A 17,272-nucleotide genomic window follows, 5' to 3' on the forward strand; every position below is an offset into this window, starting at 1 on the left:
GCTGGGAAATCTAAGTCTGAAATGAATGTTCAGACAGGTAGGAAAATCCAGAGTGTCACAAAAGGCCAAAAGAAGGAGAGAGTATTCCAGAAGAGAGGAATATCCAAGAGGTCAGCACCATCAAAAGCCAGATTTTTCCTGATTGCCCCAAGCCTTTGGAAAATTAGTGAATCAAAGAGGTACTGAGTTAAGGGAAGCCCTATTTAAAGGCCCCTCAGTACTCCTGAAGATTCATACCTTCCCTCTGGGATTCCTCTTATTTACACAGTAAAAGGACTAAGGTCCCGTACTCTTTTATAACGTGTGTTCCTAGAGGGCTGGGACCTCATTTTGTATCTCCAGTGCCTAGCACAGAGAAACATTCCACAAATGCTTGTTGACTGACAGCCTACAACATACAGATTCCCCAAGGGTCCGGAGAAAATCCCCGTGGCAGACCCCAAGTCCAGCGGCCTCACCTGCCCTTGGCAGCATATCTTGTCCTAGCTAGGGCAGGTCCGGCTAGCTGCCTGGGATTTCCCACTGAAAGCCTTCCCGGAAATTGTTTCTTCATCACTTCTCACCCCTGGGGCAATTGCGAAAGGGAGCCGGGCCCTCCCTCTCTCCATAAGAAGCTGGAGGGCAGCGGGGTTCTAGCACTGAGCAGCAGACGCTCCAGACCCTCCCCTCCTAGGGCTGGCCTAGCCAGCTGCAAACAGCAGCAGCAGCAGCAGCTGCGGCGGCGGCGGCAGCGGCAGAACCTGCTGCAACAAAGTTACAAACTTGGAAGCCAGGCTCTTCGCAGGTAAGGACATGGCTGTAGCGGTGTCTGTTTGGGCTGCCGCTTCTCCCCGCGTCCCTCACCTTCATCCTCACTGGCACCCCAGTCCTGCTTCCCTTTACTCATTTTCCTCTTCTCCTGAGTCCCCCAAGTTCCCGTTTCCATGCACTTCGAGGAAAGGATTTGCAAAGTTGCTGAGCAGGGAATCTGTGCGCCTCTGCTGGAAACGGTGCGCAGCCAGGCACATCATACAATCGGTTCACACAATGCGCACTGCCCTCCCTACTCCCTAGGTGGAGATGGACTGGACAGGAAAGGTAGTTTGGTTTTCCAGCTGCGGCACATTTTCAGATAGGGACAACTATCTCTTGAGTCTGACATGGTCCATGAGAAAGAACAGGATTTCGGAGTTGGGGAACCTGGGGGGGGGGGGGGAAGAGGACGACAAGGGGACGAACTTGTGTCACCTTGGAAAAATTCTCTGCACCTCACCCAGTTCACTCATCTACAAAATGCTGAGGGAGGGACGGGGCAGGGAGTTAGACTTGATGGTCGAAGAGTTTATCTAGTTCTCTGATCCTGTATCTCATCCGGGAAGGAATGCAGTGATTTCTCACAAGGATTCAGGAAACAGTCTTAGAACCCAGGGCATGACTTAACTGTAACCTCAACCAAGAACTAAGATCCGGTGCAGCCAGTGAAGAGTTTATCTTTGATCTTAATTTAAATTGATTTGCTACATACCTGATTGACTTTTTCCAGAGAAATAAGGTAGATTTTTAGTATGATAAAGTAGTAGTTTTAGTTTTCTATCAATCCAGGGTCAGAAATGACATTGACATTAGAAATAGAATTTTCCCTGGGTTGCAAATTGGGAGCTGTCTTCTGAGAAAAGCATATGACTCAAGTCCCTTTGCGAGTAAAAATGTACTGTATATATACTTAATATACTTCCATGGCTGAGTAATTACATTTTCATAATAATAGTTTCCATTTTATAGGGGATTTATATATTATATGTAAATATATAAGATATATATATGGCTGTTGGAGGAAGGGGGACCCATTCCCCCAAGAGTATCTTAGAGGTGTATTACATTTATCATTCACAGAATACTTCTAGCTTTCAAAACCATTCTTCAGCCTTGATATGTGAGAGTTTCCAAACCCCTCTAAATGGCAGTGATATAAATGTCACTCACATGAAAGAACATTTTTTCCTGTTACAGTCGTTGTAATTTTATAAAATGGCACATTTATTTGAAGCTGTAACTTTTTTGAGATATGGCCTTTTGCAAATTCCCAAGTTTTCCTGAAAGCAGTGATTTAGAAGTGTGGGAAGCCAGTCCCCAAGAAGGCGGTGCACCTGCCCAGCAAGCATGCCCACCATAGGAAACAGGACGGAGAGATTCATGCCATTTAGACTGTGTAAGAAATGGCAGGCACATAAAGGTAATGGAGCATAGCACCTTTCTCCGTTGCCAACTTTTACAGTTTTCCTAAGGGTCACAGTCGGCAATTTGGAAGGTAGTCACCGAATGTTCCCTCCCAGTTACATGTGTTCAGTGCTTGACAGCAACCTTCTAGATTTCTGCTTAAAACCAAACTGAACTCTTCAGATGAATTAGATACACCACTCCACTCAATAATCACTGAAAGCCTGTGATCTCCAAGGCATGTATGTGAGAGGCAGCTTGGCCTTGTGGATAGAGAGAGAGAGTCAGCCTCAGGGTCAGGAAAACCTGTTTTCTTGTTCCATCTTTGACAAATATCAGTTTATAACCTTGTTCTGGCATTCATAGTCTCAGTGCCCCAGGCAAGTTTCTTAAGACAATTATATACTGCAGAGCAGGTGCCAAATGGCTTTGAAAAAGGGAGTTTACTCACTTACATACCAATGAAATCACACACAAAAAAAAAAAATAAAAGGAAAACACACTGGAGATCTAAAGATATAAAAAAAGGAATCAGTCTCTGCCCTCAAAGAACTGAGATTTACTAAGAAGATACAGCCTTTACTTAAGCAGATTCTAAGGAAGATTTGTGTGTATTGGCAGGATGAGGTAGTCAATAAAGGTTCTGTGTTGGAGGTGGTACCTAAGCTTGCTTTGGGAAGGCTAGGGAGGTTGGTGAGCTGGAGTTGAAGGAGGAATTTATGAGGTTTTTATTTATAGGCTCATAATATTCTAGGTCTAGAGCTGGAAGGTACCTCAGAGGCCATCAAGCTCAACCCTTCCTTTTACAGATGATTAAAGTGAAGCCCAAGAAGATTGTGACCTTCCCCGAGATCACAGAATTAGACTGTGGGTGAGCTGTGGAACTGTCAGGATGGCATTTGAAAACTCAGTTTCTCTGACTAGAACTGAGCTTTCCACTCTATGGCCTCTATCTTGTGCCCTCCTGAAAACAGCTAGAAGGCAATGTCATCGTTTTTAGTTTCTTAGAGTTGAAAAGAGACCTTGAGAGGTCACTGACTACTCCTTGGTCTCACAAAGGCCCATATTTAAAACCATCCTGGACTGGTATCAACAAATCCTTTAAAAAAAAACCTGCTGGGTAAATAAATCCATAAACCCCTCCAAGAACAAATGGCAGTGTGGCATCATTCACATTATCAAACGCTCTTCATTTCACTTCAATCTTAACCAGTTGCTGTTTAAGGTCATTTCCCTTTGTATTTCCTTTGGGAGAATGAAGTATCCTAAGCTACTGACTCTACCTTGCTTTTGCTCTCCCCCCTTATTTACCTGTTGTCTTCCCCTGTTAGAAAATAAGTTTGTCCCTTAACTAATCAACAAGTATTTATTAATACCTACTCTGTGCCAGGCCCTGTTCTAGGCACAGGAAATACAAGTACAGAGAATGAAACACAATGAGCTTACATTGGGGGTGACCTCAACAAGTACATGTAAGGGAGGAGAGGAGAGAGGAAGGAATAAGCATTTATATAGCACCACTATGTGCCAGGCCCTGTTCTAGGCACAGGAAATACAAGTACAGAGAATGAAACACAATGAGCTTACATTGGGGGTGACCTCAACAAGTACATGTAAGGGAGGAGAGGAGAGAGGAAGGAATAAGCATTTATATAGCACCACTATGTGCCAGGCCCTGTTCTAGGCACAGGAAATACAAGTACAGAGAATGAAACACAATGAGCTTACATTGGGGGTGACCTCAACAAGTACATATAAGGGAGGAGAGGAGAGAGGAAGGAATAAGCATTTATATAGCACCACTATGTGCCAGGCCCTGTTCTAGGCACAGGAAATACAAGTACAGAGAATCAAACACAATGAGCTTACATTGGAGGTGACCTCAGCAAGTACATATAAGGGAGAAGAGGAGAGAGGAAGGAATAAGCATTTATATAGCACCACTATGTGCCAGGCCCTGTTCTAGGCACAGGAAATACAAGTACAGAGAATGAAAGTGCTAGGCACTTTTTACAAATATCATTTCATTTAAAAAAAAAATACAGCATAAACAAAAAAATTAATAAATACATGTATGTATAGATTATATATATATATATAGTAGAAGAATACAAGTCTGAAAGAAAGGTCACTAAGAGGCAATTGGGTTCCATTGTAATATCTTCATCGTCATAATGTGTACAATAACCTTTATCTTACGAAGACTTCCTTGGGAACCACTCTGCTTCCACACCCTGGACTATACTGCTCAGAGTGAGGTCACTTGCCAAACAATCACTGTTGTGTACTATTTTATGCTACCTCAGAGGCTGAGGATGTGTCTGTGGGTAATGAAGCTTGTATTTGATTTAATTCGGCATACATTTATTAAGTTCCTAAAATGTGCCTGGTTTACAAAGGTGCTGGGGATACAACACAAAAATGAAACCATTCCTGCCCTTTAGTAGGCTACATTCTTTTTTTTTGGGGGGGGGGAGGAGAGGAAGGAATCTACATAATTAAGTAAATACAACATGCACAAAACAACACAAAGTAATTTCGAAACAAGACTGTGCTAATAATGAGAGTCAAGAAAGGCTACATGTGGGAGGTAGCACCTGAACTGTGCTGTGCTTTGAAAGAAGCTAGTAGTCTTTGGTCTAAGACAGCCAGCAAAATGACAACCTCCTATTAATAACCTCCTGGCCTTATTAATACAATGATTAAATTACCTAGAAACTATGTCTCTCAAAACTTTTAATTGTAACAGTTATGACTAAACACAAAGGGACCAGAGCCTTTTCACTCTAGATTCTTAGCAAGGAGCTCTCCTCAGCTGGGCCCCATATGGAGAGTTTCTCCACAAGGAAAATTCTGTTAGGACTCTGGGCATGATCTCACTCTCCCTTTTACCAGTAAGTAAATTTTATCTGGGTAAGCATATATGTGTCTATATATGTTTTCAGTGTTTGTGCTGCAGCTTTTTCTAATTTTCACTCTCACAGGGAGGTAATTGTCAGGTAGAGGCCTCTACTTGAAAATGATCCTCTGAAGTAAGCTGTATGGGGATGAGAGAGAAAACCTGTGTACACAGTGAAGGGCCACCTGGGAAATTCGGGGTATTATGGATGTTCAGCTTATGAAACCAATAGCTGGTGAGCCTCCAAAACACTAGCAATATATTCTAAATTTCTTGCAGGACTATGGTTCCAATAGTGAAATCTGGGCCAACACTCTGTGAAAAGAGTCTCGAAAGCTACAATTCTTCCTTTCAAGCTTTTGGGGTTACGCATAAATTAGGCTATGTGTGTGAGTGTGTGTGTGTGGAAGGAACTCTTTAAGCAAAGGTGTAGAGGTGTGTAAGACTTCCCAAGAGGGCTTTGAGGGCCTATTCTTAGCATTTTCAGGCAGAAGTGTGTCAAAAGGATTCTTGCTGTCAGCTAAAGTGAGTAAATTAAGTGAGACTAAAGCAAGGAAAGTCGTTTTTAATCTCAACTTTCCACTTTCTGGGTCACTAAGGCTCCATTCCATTTGTCCGTCTGTGCGAGATTTTCTAAGATTAGCTTGTTAAGTAAGAGAACTGAGAAAGGAGGGTGAGACTCTCCCAGGAGTTAGTTTAGAAGGGGGAATCAGGGAAAGGGTTTCCTCTCCGAGCACTTCCTTGGAGTAGAATGTCCAGTTTTTACCAAGGGGGCCCAGAGCTGGAGCCTACAAGGGGCTGATGAGAGAAAGCTACCTTTGATTTTTTTAATGGGCAAGTGAAGTGAAATTCAAATTCATCTAAAGTGAAACTAAATAAGCCACAAAGGAGAACTTTTTTTTTTCCTTTGAGGGAAGAAAGGAAGACAAAAGGAAAAGCCAGTGCCAGATGTGGCAGCTCAAGTCCTTTCTGAAGAATGTCTAGTTTAACCACAGGGCTGGCGACCAGGTATTTTTGGGTGTTCCCATAAGTTCTGAGGCTCGGTATGACGTCATGAACTATTTGTTATTCAAAAATGAAACTGAAGCTCTGGTTCAAGTCAGACAGTTTATCCTCAATGCTCCACTTGGTCACCATTGTAAGGAGGCCATACTGTGGGGCTTGTTTGAGCCAGACCCCATGCTCTATGCAGTGGGAACTGTGGCCCTGGATTCAGGAAAACCTCACAGGAGGGAGAGACCACGTGCTGCTGCTTTGTATGTTTTCCATGCCTAGAGGAGGAGATTTCCAAACCAATGGCAAAATCTAGCTGCCTCTACAAACATGGAGCTTTTCCAAGTAGAGATACTATAAGCTGATAGGGTCAACTACAGGAAAATCTCATTGAGCAGAGTGAATGGGCTAAAACAGAAAATGAGTTCCACCAGGAACAAGTGGGAATTAAAAAACAACAAAAACCCAACTACACTCATCAGATAATGGACTCTACCATAATTTATTTCATGAACATATGTTTTTAGCCAAAAGGCACCCCACCCCCCCATAAGGTTGACATCCTCAAGATGACTGTTGCAAAACAAAAATGGAACCTCTATACAAAATAAACAAACAAACCTCTTTGACTACTATCTTTTTTTCATTATACGATTCAGAAAAGGTCTAGAGAAGAGCTACTCAAAAATTTCAGTTTCTAATCCATTATTAGTGAATGGAAGGATTTGTTCCCTTGTGCCTTTAGTTGATATAAATCAGGGATGATATTGTATTCCTCTATTAACAAGATATTCACACCCAGTGATCCCCTGAGAAAGTGTGACCATTTCTTTTTCTGCTGAAACGGAAAGGTCATACCATTTACTGATTGACATAACGTGATTGCAAACATAAGCTTGACAAGCATTCCTAAGGCAGGTCTGGTAGGAGACAACAGTAAAAGAAAAACCTGGCCCCTGAAAAGGAAGCACTCTTGTGAGGAAGGAGGGGGTTGCTATCTCATCCCTCTTCCTATCTACCACCAACCATAGCACCCAAAAAGAGATGCCCTTTCCAATAATCAGAAAGAGTACTAAAGAGCTTGAAGAAGAAGTGAGGGAGATACTCTGGGCAGATGCTGATACAAGGAGACCATCACCTGACACTAGAAGCAGTTTCAAGGAGTGTGACCACTGCCAGAGAAAAAGAAAGCCCACTGTGGACTCAAAAAAACTAGTTCTTGCAATAAAGGTTTGCATTGCAAGGACTATATAAAGAGAGAAAGGACTTTGAGGCCTCCCAGTGCTGGAGAAACAAGGATCTTTGGCCACACTCTTATAACAGTCTAAGATTATGCCCACTCATTCCATGAAGGTCACAGGTATTTGTGGGAAAGTGTGACACAGTTTTCTGAGGGGAATGATTTGTAAAAACTATTTTTTGCTATTCTATTTTAGTAAAAAACAAACATAATAAACAAAATCTTGCTATGAAAAAAAAAAAGCTAGGGATTCTGTGACGCCAAGGTACCAAATGCATTCCAGACACTGGGGAAGGGGGATGGGACCTGTGCAAAGACATGGGGGGAGGGGATGAAATGAAAAGCAAAATACACTGACCCTAACCTTCTTGAAGTCACTTGTTTGATTTTGTTCTCTACAGTTTCAGGGAGGGTTTTTTAAAATTAATTAAGCATGAACTATTCCTGAATAATCCCCCTGAATATTAAACCAACTCAGATATTTGGAATGGTTTTTATGTGTGACTTGTGTTATTCTGAGTATAGTTTTGGCCTGAAGAAACTGAATTTCAATTTAAAAAGCGAGGAATAATTAATACTTTAGAATAACAAACAATGAGAAAGCAGAACTATTGCATATGTGTGTGTCTGGTTTTATAGACATCTATATCTACATAGAGATATAAATTATACTAAGTACATAAATATATGTAAATCAGTTTGGTCTACATGTCAGTTTTGCTCAAAAGCTATCAATGGCTCCCCATTATAGGACACCATACACAGTCCTGTGGTCAGTGGAGAGTAGAGTAGGACTGTTACCAACACTGTTCTGGGCATCACTGCATCTGCTAATGACCTCTAAGTCTGGTCATCAGCTTTTTGGACAGGTCTGTCAACACCATTGTCTCAACACTGAATGTTCAGTCAACTGAAAGCCCCAGATTAAAAAAAGTTCAACAAACATTTATTAAGCAGTCACTATGTGCTAACATCTAAGTAAAGACAAAAAGGAAACCACCTGTGCCCTTGACAAGCATCCTTTCTACTGGGTCTTTTCACATGACGCGCTGCTAAACCACATCTGCCCCATTCGTTATTTATGTGGTTGAATTTTTAATGGAATTTGAGAGTAGGGTGGAAACCTCAGTTAGCCAGCTAGTCCAACCCAAATATGAAAGGAACTCCTATTATGATGTATCTTATTAGTGGTCATCTGGGAGACCCTCCAAGGTGAGGGAACCCAGCACTTATGGATGTAGCCCATTCCTTCTACTTCTGGACAGCTCAGGTTGTTAGGAAGCTCTTCTTGACGTCAAGCCTAAATCGGCTTCCTTCCAACTTCCCCCTATATAGAACAAAGTTAGTGCCTCTTCCACATGACACGCTAAGATGTCCCCTCCCACTAGGTCTTCTCCAGGCTACACACATGCAGTACTTTCAACTGATCCGCATACAATATGGACTCATGGCTATTTTCCATGCTGGTTGGCCTCTTCTGGACACTCTCCAGCCTATTAATTCTTTCTTAAACCACAGTACCCACAACTTAACATAGTACTGCAGAGGAGGAGGTCTGGAGAGGGCAAAGTACAGTGGGACTGTTACCTTACTCTTCCTTAAAGCTCTGCCCCTCTGCATCCAACATCATATTAACGTTTTTGTTACTTTGCACTGACAATGAGCTTGCCATTATCTAAAACCCATAGATCCTTTACTTTCTATCTATGCTTCCCCCTTCTTATATTATGCAGTTGAGCCCAAGTACAAGACTTTTTACATTTATCCCTGCTGATTTCTGTAAGACTACAATTTATGAGTTGGGATATGATTTTGATTGTTCCTACAATGAGGAAATCAAAGGTCACTCACTGACAGATGAAAACTCTTCATAGCCCAAGTCTGGTAGGGCCTGAAACAATTTTGTGTCAGCCCAAAAAGCCTTCCAGAGAAATTGTTGATTCTGTGAAAACGTTTTAAGAGATGATGACCAGTAGAGATGCAGTAAATGGCAACTCCTGGTAATTCCTGGATGACCTGTATATATGGATTGACTAGGCCTGTGTGTGCCACAGAATGACACAACTCAGCAATTGTATTCTGGGATGTTTATAACAGCCAGGTGGAAGGGGGAACACTATAGTTTACTTTGTACTATATAAAATGGGTGTCTGCAGGCAATACTACCATGCAAACAAGTGGAAAGAAACCAGTCTTGTTTGTCAGCAAGTCAGCGATTTGGGATAAATGAAGGGGAAAAAAAAAAACCCTTCCTCAAGGCAATGATACTGCTTGGGTTTTAAATCATATCGACATAATGTGATGTGAAAAGTTGTCAGAGGCCTGAAGGTTGAAGCCCTGTTACTGCTACTTATTTCAGTTAAAGACTTGTTTTATCCTGCTTTCCTATCCATAGAGGAGGAGCGTACAGAATAACCGACTAAACTTAACAAAGGGGCCAAAAAGCACTGGAGTTCTCAGGCAGCACTTGTGTGGACAGTTACAATGGTCTCCCCTAGAGATATTTTTTCTCTTGTATATGTGGTTTGCAGATGCCCTCGGTTCCCACTTGGAGGCAGTTGGTGGCATCGTAGGTGAAGCCCTGACCTAGAATCAGAAAGATCTGAGTTCAAATGTGACCTCACACACTTACTAACTGTACGTCCCTGAGCAAGTCAGTTAATCTGTTTGCTGCAGTTCCTCAACAGAAAAATGAGGATAATAATATTACTTACCTCCCAGGGCTGCTGTGAGGATCAATCAGATGATAATATTTGCACAGTACATGGCACATAGTAGGTACTATATACATAACTCATTTCCTTATTCTTTTTTCCTCACTAGGAGTTGGGAGAGAGCAGCAAAGTCTGGGTGTGGGGATGGACAGGAGAAAGCATTAGCTGTAAGGGTTGGTAGAGAGTTTAGTGATAAAGGCAACAAGCATTTACTAAGCACCTACCAGATGGTAGGCACTGTGCCAAGTGCTGGAAAAAGCATTCTGCTCCCCTCCAGTTCTCCAAAAGCCATCTAACCTCTGGGCCACTTTTAATAGAAAGTTTCTTGGGGTCACCGATTCTGCACTAGGTGCCAGCCTTAGCTAATACATCCCAGAGCAGTCCTCTCAAGGTAAAGCCTATTTGTGGCATGTAATGTTCATAAGGGCAGGGCCCCTCTCATTTTTATATTTTCATATCTAGCACAGTGCCTGGTGCTTAATAAATGCTTAAGAATTGAGTAGTTGATTGATCCTGAAGGGATGTAACAGTTGTGGCCTACCGAGTCACACCAAGAAGAGATTCAAACTATCTTCTTAGTGTTTTCTTGGCTCCACTGATGCTTATTGATAGCTGCAGAACCACCCAGTTGCCAACCAAAGCACCCTATAGGTCATGCCTTCCACGCATTCAGAATGTTTACAGGCAGAGACCTGCCAAGGGAGACCAATACACATGCCTTTAAAAGGACGGAAATGAAGGGAACGCCCTTGTCAGCTCCTGCCCACACTACCTGGCTTCCAATTATGGATCTGGAACTGAGTTTACAAAACATATTTGCCGAATGAGCGGCTCAACACAGCAGCCCTCTCTCTCCCCAAGGGTGAAGCTAAGGGCACAGCCTCACTGCATGGAGGTATGCCCGGTTTCCTCAATGGGGAGGGAGGAGAATCAATTCCAATCTCTGTTTGTCTAGCACATAGAAATATAACTATCAGTTTTAAATTAATTTCATTTTCAATGACTGTTTACAGCTTAGACTATGAGGATTTTTAGCTAAAAACTGGGTCCAAACTGAAAGTTTTAAATAAAATGATGCCAAATGGAAGCACCATGGTATAATGGGGAAAGTCCTGGATTTGGCCTTTTGCCTCAGTTCTTATCTTTGCTGCTTGCTACCCATGTGATCTTCAGCAGATCTGAGACCCAGTTTCCTCATCCTCATAATTAAAGGATTGGACTGGGTGGTCTTTTCCAGATCCTGTAATTCCTTACTTAATAGCTTTGACTCATAGTTTCTGGGGAGGAAAAACACAATCAGGAAATGTACAATAAACACTAATGAGGTCATTAAGGCTTTTTGCCAACTTGCCAGTGAAGGTGTTGTCCATATCCTCAGATGACAAGACTAAGTTACCACCAGGAAGGTATGCTCTTTGCTGTTTAGTGATGGACTGAGGGCAAACTGTGCATAGCCTCACCTTATCCATTTAGATAACAATGCCCCTATGACTGTGAGATGTTTGGTTGGGATAAGGAATTCAGTCTGTGATTAATGGATTTTCCCCCCTCAATGCAAAGATAATTGAGGCATATAGAGATAGGATCCATGACCATCCCCCTCATTAACATTATGCTCCAGCTAACTGAACCAACCAGCCTAGACCGCAAATAAATGAAATTATATGATAAAAGCTTGGTCAGTGAATCACAAGACAGTCTTAATTTATCTCAGCAAATGTAGCTGAGATCTAAATAACTGTGGCAACATGCATTCACAAGATCTGAAGGGAAACTAGGAATATTATATTTCAAGGGATACGCCACAAATAAATCATGAATCAGTTAAAGTGTGAATAATATGGCCAACAAGAAGCCTATATTACTGTGATCTACACTTACATCCTTATAAGGAAGAGGAATGAAAAGTATTAATAGAAAGTCTCCAATTGCATTGAGTACCATTTTTATTGTTCTGTCAATTTTTCAGTCATGTTATTTTGCCATTTCCTTCTCCAGCTCATTTTACAAGTGAGGAAACTGAGGCAAACAAGGTTAAGTAGTTTGTCTAGGGTCACACAGCTAGTAAGTGTCTGAGGCCAGATTTGAACTCAGAAAAGATGAATCTTCCTGACTCTAGGCCTGGCACTGTATCCACTAAGCCACCTAGCTGCCCAGTGAGTACCATAGGTAGTTCAATTACCAACAAGTCACTTTAAAGTCTTTACCCCGGGCCTTTCTGGCACTTGAAGGATATGTCTAACTTTGTCTATATGGCTTCAGTAAATTGTCTTATATCCTTATGTTCTTTCATTTTCTTTCTTAACAATAAATTACCAATCAATTAGGTTCCCACGTGATAGACATAATTTGGGTTACCAGAACAGCTGATATAACTAAGTGGCTGCTTAGCCATCAGGTTCTCATAAGTTCGTTGAGTTGGTTAAATGGACCATCCATAGATGGATTTCCTGTCTTATGGTCATTGGTAACCTTGGTGATTCTTTTTTCTTTAAAAAAAAAAAGTCAGGAGACTGGAGACCAGGATCATACTGTATTTTTACTACTGACTTGTTCTAAATTATTTAACCTAAATAGAATGAAAGGCAGTATAAATTCATGGTTAGCACAAGTCTGGAAAAGAGAATGTGGTATATGACCTTGGGCAAGATTTTAATCTCTCCTTGCCCCAACTTCCCCATCTCCCATCTCCCTGTGCACCTGTATAACTCCTCCTATAAAGTACATGTGTTCCTAAGAAACTGCATAATCAAAATTATTTTCTCCCATTGGCTTACATTATCATTTCAGAAATGTTTTAACCTTGTTTCTGCTTGATCTTCAAAAGGAATAAATGATCTGCAAACAGTACCCAAATGCATTAAGGAAGCTTTTATTTAAGAAACCCTGATGTAAGTGTCTCTTCTAAAGTAAACTATTTTTTTAAAAAATAATATAGTCTGAGTCTAATTTAGCCTATATATAAGTCAGGATTTTTTTGTACATTGGATTTTCTTAAAGTGAGGCATCTCAGAAAAAATTAGAAAATTATGCATTAACTTCACTAAGCTGAAGTTGCCTTTGCCCATTAAGATTTTTGAACAAAAGGTCACATGGACATAATGAATCTGACTACTTTTTAATCATGCATATGGCATGGGTGACCTCCCTGGCTCCCTTTTTTAAGTCCCACCTAAAATCCCACCTTCTACAGGAACCCAACCCTCTTAATTCCAGTGCCTTCTCTCTGCTATTTCCTATTTATCCTGTGTGTAGTTTGCTTTGTATATATTTGTTTGCAGGTTGTCTGCCATCATTAGAATGTGGGCTTCTTGAAGGCAGAGACATTCTTTTGCCTCTTTTTGCATCCCTATCCCTTAGCACAGTGCCTGGTACACAACAGGCATTTAATACACATTTATTGATTTCGGGGTAAAAGTAGATTTGGCCCCAAACAAAGGGACTTATCAGCATATTCTTTAATTGGGACGTTTTAATTTTCTGTTGTAAACTGTTATCACTGGGCGTGTCTGAAGTCAGGTCTCTTAACATTCATTTGGGCCTATCAGTAAAGGTCTTGTGCTTGAACTTCCCAAATTTTGTACTGCCTAGGAGAGCAAGAAATTCATTGAATACAAGAGGGAGCCCTTAATGAATTGCAAAGATCCATATGTTCCAGTTTAAAAAACAATGAGTTTCTTTTTTTTCCTGCTTTTCCCACTGTCACTTAAATGGGTTGTCATAAAGACAAGTGCCTGGAATTTTAAGAGGCATGACATCAATACAGAACTTTCATCTGCCCTCTTTCCTTATGATAAAAGGAAACATTTGATTGACGGCATGTGCACATTACAATGGGCTAGGAAGGCATCAAGGGCTTTGCAGTCCAGATTCAAAGGGAATTTCTGTTGTTCAGTTGTTTCAGACATATCCAACTCTTCATGACCCCATTTGGGGATTTTCGGGCAAAGATACTGGAGTGTTTTGCCATCTTCTTTTCCATCTCATTTTACAGATGAGGAAACTGAGGCAAATGGGTAAGTGACTGGCCCAGAGTCACACAGCTATTAAGTGTCTGAGGCCACTTTTGAACTTAGGTCTTCCTGACTCCAGACCTGGTGCTATATCTATTGTGCTACCTAGCTGCCCCAGAAGGAATAATAAAACATAAAGAAGGATAAAGAACACTTTTTTTTCTTTTTTACAAATATCAGATTGAAGTGAACAATTCTGTCCCATTTTAGCATTTGAAGGTTTTATTTGTATCCTTGCTCCCTAGAAAGAGGCTAATAAAATCATGGGATTTATGTATTTTGTTTTGGGGAGGAACCTGAGACAATCAAGTAGTGGTAGGAACTAACATTCCATAATTGAGAGCTGAATTCTAAAGCAGAGAGGGAGGCCATATCACCATAAGAGATATGAAAAGACAAGCACAGTGGTGGAGTTACATGGATAAAATACCTGCTCTGGAGCTGAAGATCGGAGTTTGACTCCTCCCTCTTCCATTTACTACTTATGCCTCAGACAAGTCATTAACTTTTCTTGGTCCCACAGAATCTCAGAGCTGTAGGAACTTCAGTCCATCTAGCTGAAATCATATCTGAATAAAAATCCTCACTACAGAACACCCAACAAGGGTTCACCCAGCTTTTGCTTGAAGAAATCTAGGAGAGGGAAACCACTGCCTCCTGGAGAAGCCTCAGTTCCTTCAACTACTACTGCTATGGCATGATCTTCAGGCTGTTCACCATACTGGCTGACTAAGGAAGGAAGGAAGGAAGGAGGGAGGGAAGAAGGGAGGAAGGAAAGAAAGGTGGGAGGGAAGAAGAAAGGAAAAGAGGGAAGGAAAGAAGGTAGAGAGGGAAGGAGGAAGAAAGGAAGGAAAGAGAGGGAAGGAGAGAAAGGAAGGGAGGGAGTCAAGGAGAGAGGGAGGGAGGAAGGAAGGAAAGGAGGGAGAGAAGAAGAAAGGAAGGAAAGAGAGGGAAGGAGAGAAAGAAGGAAGGAAGGGAAGGAGGGAAGGAAGGAAGGCTAAGATTTCTTTGCCTTTTTTATTTTAAGCTGCCATATGACACTGACTCATTGAGCTTGAACTGGAGAGTCCACTAACACCTGCAGAAAGTTTTCAGACAAACCACCCCTGAACCATTACTTCCCCATTTTGTATTTGAAGTGAATTTTTGAAGCCCAAGTATAAGACTTTATCACTACTAGATTTCATCTTATGAGATTCAACCCAATATCCTAGCTTGCCTTTGAGTTATTCATGGCTCAGCCTTCCAGTGAGTTAGCTCTTCCTTCTAGCTTTGTGTCACTGGCAAATGTTTGCCAACTATATGTTGATATGGTGTGATGAGAATCATTCATAATTTCTAAAATGCCATGTAAAACTGATTTTTAAAAAGTTACATGGCATAGTGCCAAGCCAACATCCTTGGTGTATCCTACTAGAGAACTCCTTTTCAAATCAACCCATGAATGCCTGCCTAATCTTTGGATCCAGCCATTCATCCAGTTCCAAATCTACTCAACTGCATTAGCCCATATCTCTCCATCCTTTCCACAGGAACCATATGAAAGACTGTCAGATGACCTGTTCATATCTAGGTAAACTATTTCTGTAGCATTCCCCATATCTACAATTTAATAACCCTGTCAGAAAGGAAAGTTAGTTAAGTCTTGATTGATGCTTTGTATTCACTGCCTCCTTTTCTGAGTGTTCACTAACCATCCTTTAAAAACACATTCTAAAAGTTTGACCTTGATTTCATTTGATCAGGAATCAAAATCAAGTTCACTGGTCCATGGCTTGCAGGCTCAACTGCCTTCCTTTTCATTTATTTATTTTTGAAAATCAGGACTATGTGCCCTTACCCAGGCTTTCAATTCCTTCAAAGATGACAGTCACATCTGCTGGTTCTTTCTGTATCTGAGGAAGTCATCTGGGTCTGACTTGAACTCATCAAGGCAACTAGGTGGAACAATGGATAGAGCCGGAGGCCAGAGTCAGGAAGACTTGAGTTCAAAACTAGCCTCAGCTGTGACCTTGGGCAAGTCACTTAACACCTATTTGCCCCAGTTTCCTCGATTGCAAAATGGGGATGATAATAGCACCTATTTTCCCGGGTGGTTGTGAAGATCAGATAAGTGCAATATGATTGCTAGCTATCACTGTTGCTTTCTTATAATCTCTTTACTTATCTTGGATGTCAAATCAGCTGCTTTTGTTCAGAGCTTTCTAGTCAAAAGATCATTTTCCTTGGCAGAGAAAATAGAAGTAAAACAAGATGTCACCAACTGCCACATCTCCAGCATTGATTATTGGTCCGTGGGCCACCAGTAAAAGCCCCATCCTTTCTTTTCCTTTGTACAACTTAAACATAACTGTTTTATTGTCCTGAGCATTTCTTTCTATAAAATGAGGGTTGAACTAAATTAAATTATTTTTAAAATCCTTTGGAACTCTAACTCCTATCTCGAGTTTTACATAAGAGTTCCTACAAAAGGAGAGAAGGGCTTTGCGGTGATGCTGCTGACAGGAGGATTGTGGAAGCTTCAGGACAGTTTGCCTAGCCATGTGCAAGTTCCATGTGCACACAGTAGAGATGGAAAGGGCAAGTGAGAAGATGTGTATATGCCTAGCCTCAGAAAGAGCTGGCATGAAGCACTGTACCTGGTATGTAGAAGAGATGAAAGATAGTATGTAGGAATCCACTTGCCCTAACCAGTTAGGAGTAGAGGCTGGGGAACTTTCATATAGGAGTAGGAGCCAGAAAGTCCCACAACTACTTCAGGGGCCCTTTTGGATTATGGGACTATTTAGTCAGAGCTAGCCAAAGGCATCTTCCCTCCAAAAAGAGTAAAAACATTTCCCTGAGGCAATCCTGGCCAAGAACAGAGAGGACCCTTAGTAGATGACAGCTAAGAAGCCCAGAAGAACAGCAGAAGGCAGAACTACTAGGTAGCCTTGAGGCCACATCTAATCCCATCAGGGATGTAGCTAACTCCCCAGCTTCCATAGAAACAAAAGCTGGATGGAGCCAAGAAGCAACTGAGTCCTTAGACCACACCCTAGAACAATCAAAATCTTTGCCATAGAGGCTTGAGGCAAAGAAATTCGAGGAGAAAACTCCTAAAGAAGGAGAATGTGGAAAATCTGTCATTCTCTATATGCTTGCAAGAAGGCCGATAACAATGAAAACATAAGTTAAATGAAACAAGAAACAGGAAGCTTACACAAGTAGATACAAC

General features: G+C 41.5%; 1 protein-coding gene across 1 annotated transcript in view; it reads left to right on the top strand.

Moving 5' to 3' along the window:
• The first annotated feature begins 622 nt into the window (after positions 1-622).
• STEAP4 (STEAP4 metalloreductase) overlaps positions 623-17,272 on the top strand; it is a 38,716-nt gene continuing 22,066 nt past the window's right edge. Inside the window, exon 1 of the mRNA XM_036761584.1 lies at positions 623-784. The gene's annotated coding sequence lies outside the window, so the exon portion shown is untranslated. The remainder of the gene's footprint in view (positions 785-17,272) is intronic.

Source organism: Trichosurus vulpecula, chromosome 5 (genome assembly GCF_011100635.1).
Source record: "Trichosurus vulpecula isolate mTriVul1 chromosome 5, mTriVul1.pri, whole genome shotgun sequence".
NCBI classification, from domain to species: domain Eukaryota; kingdom Metazoa; phylum Chordata; class Mammalia; order Diprotodontia; family Phalangeridae; genus Trichosurus; species Trichosurus vulpecula.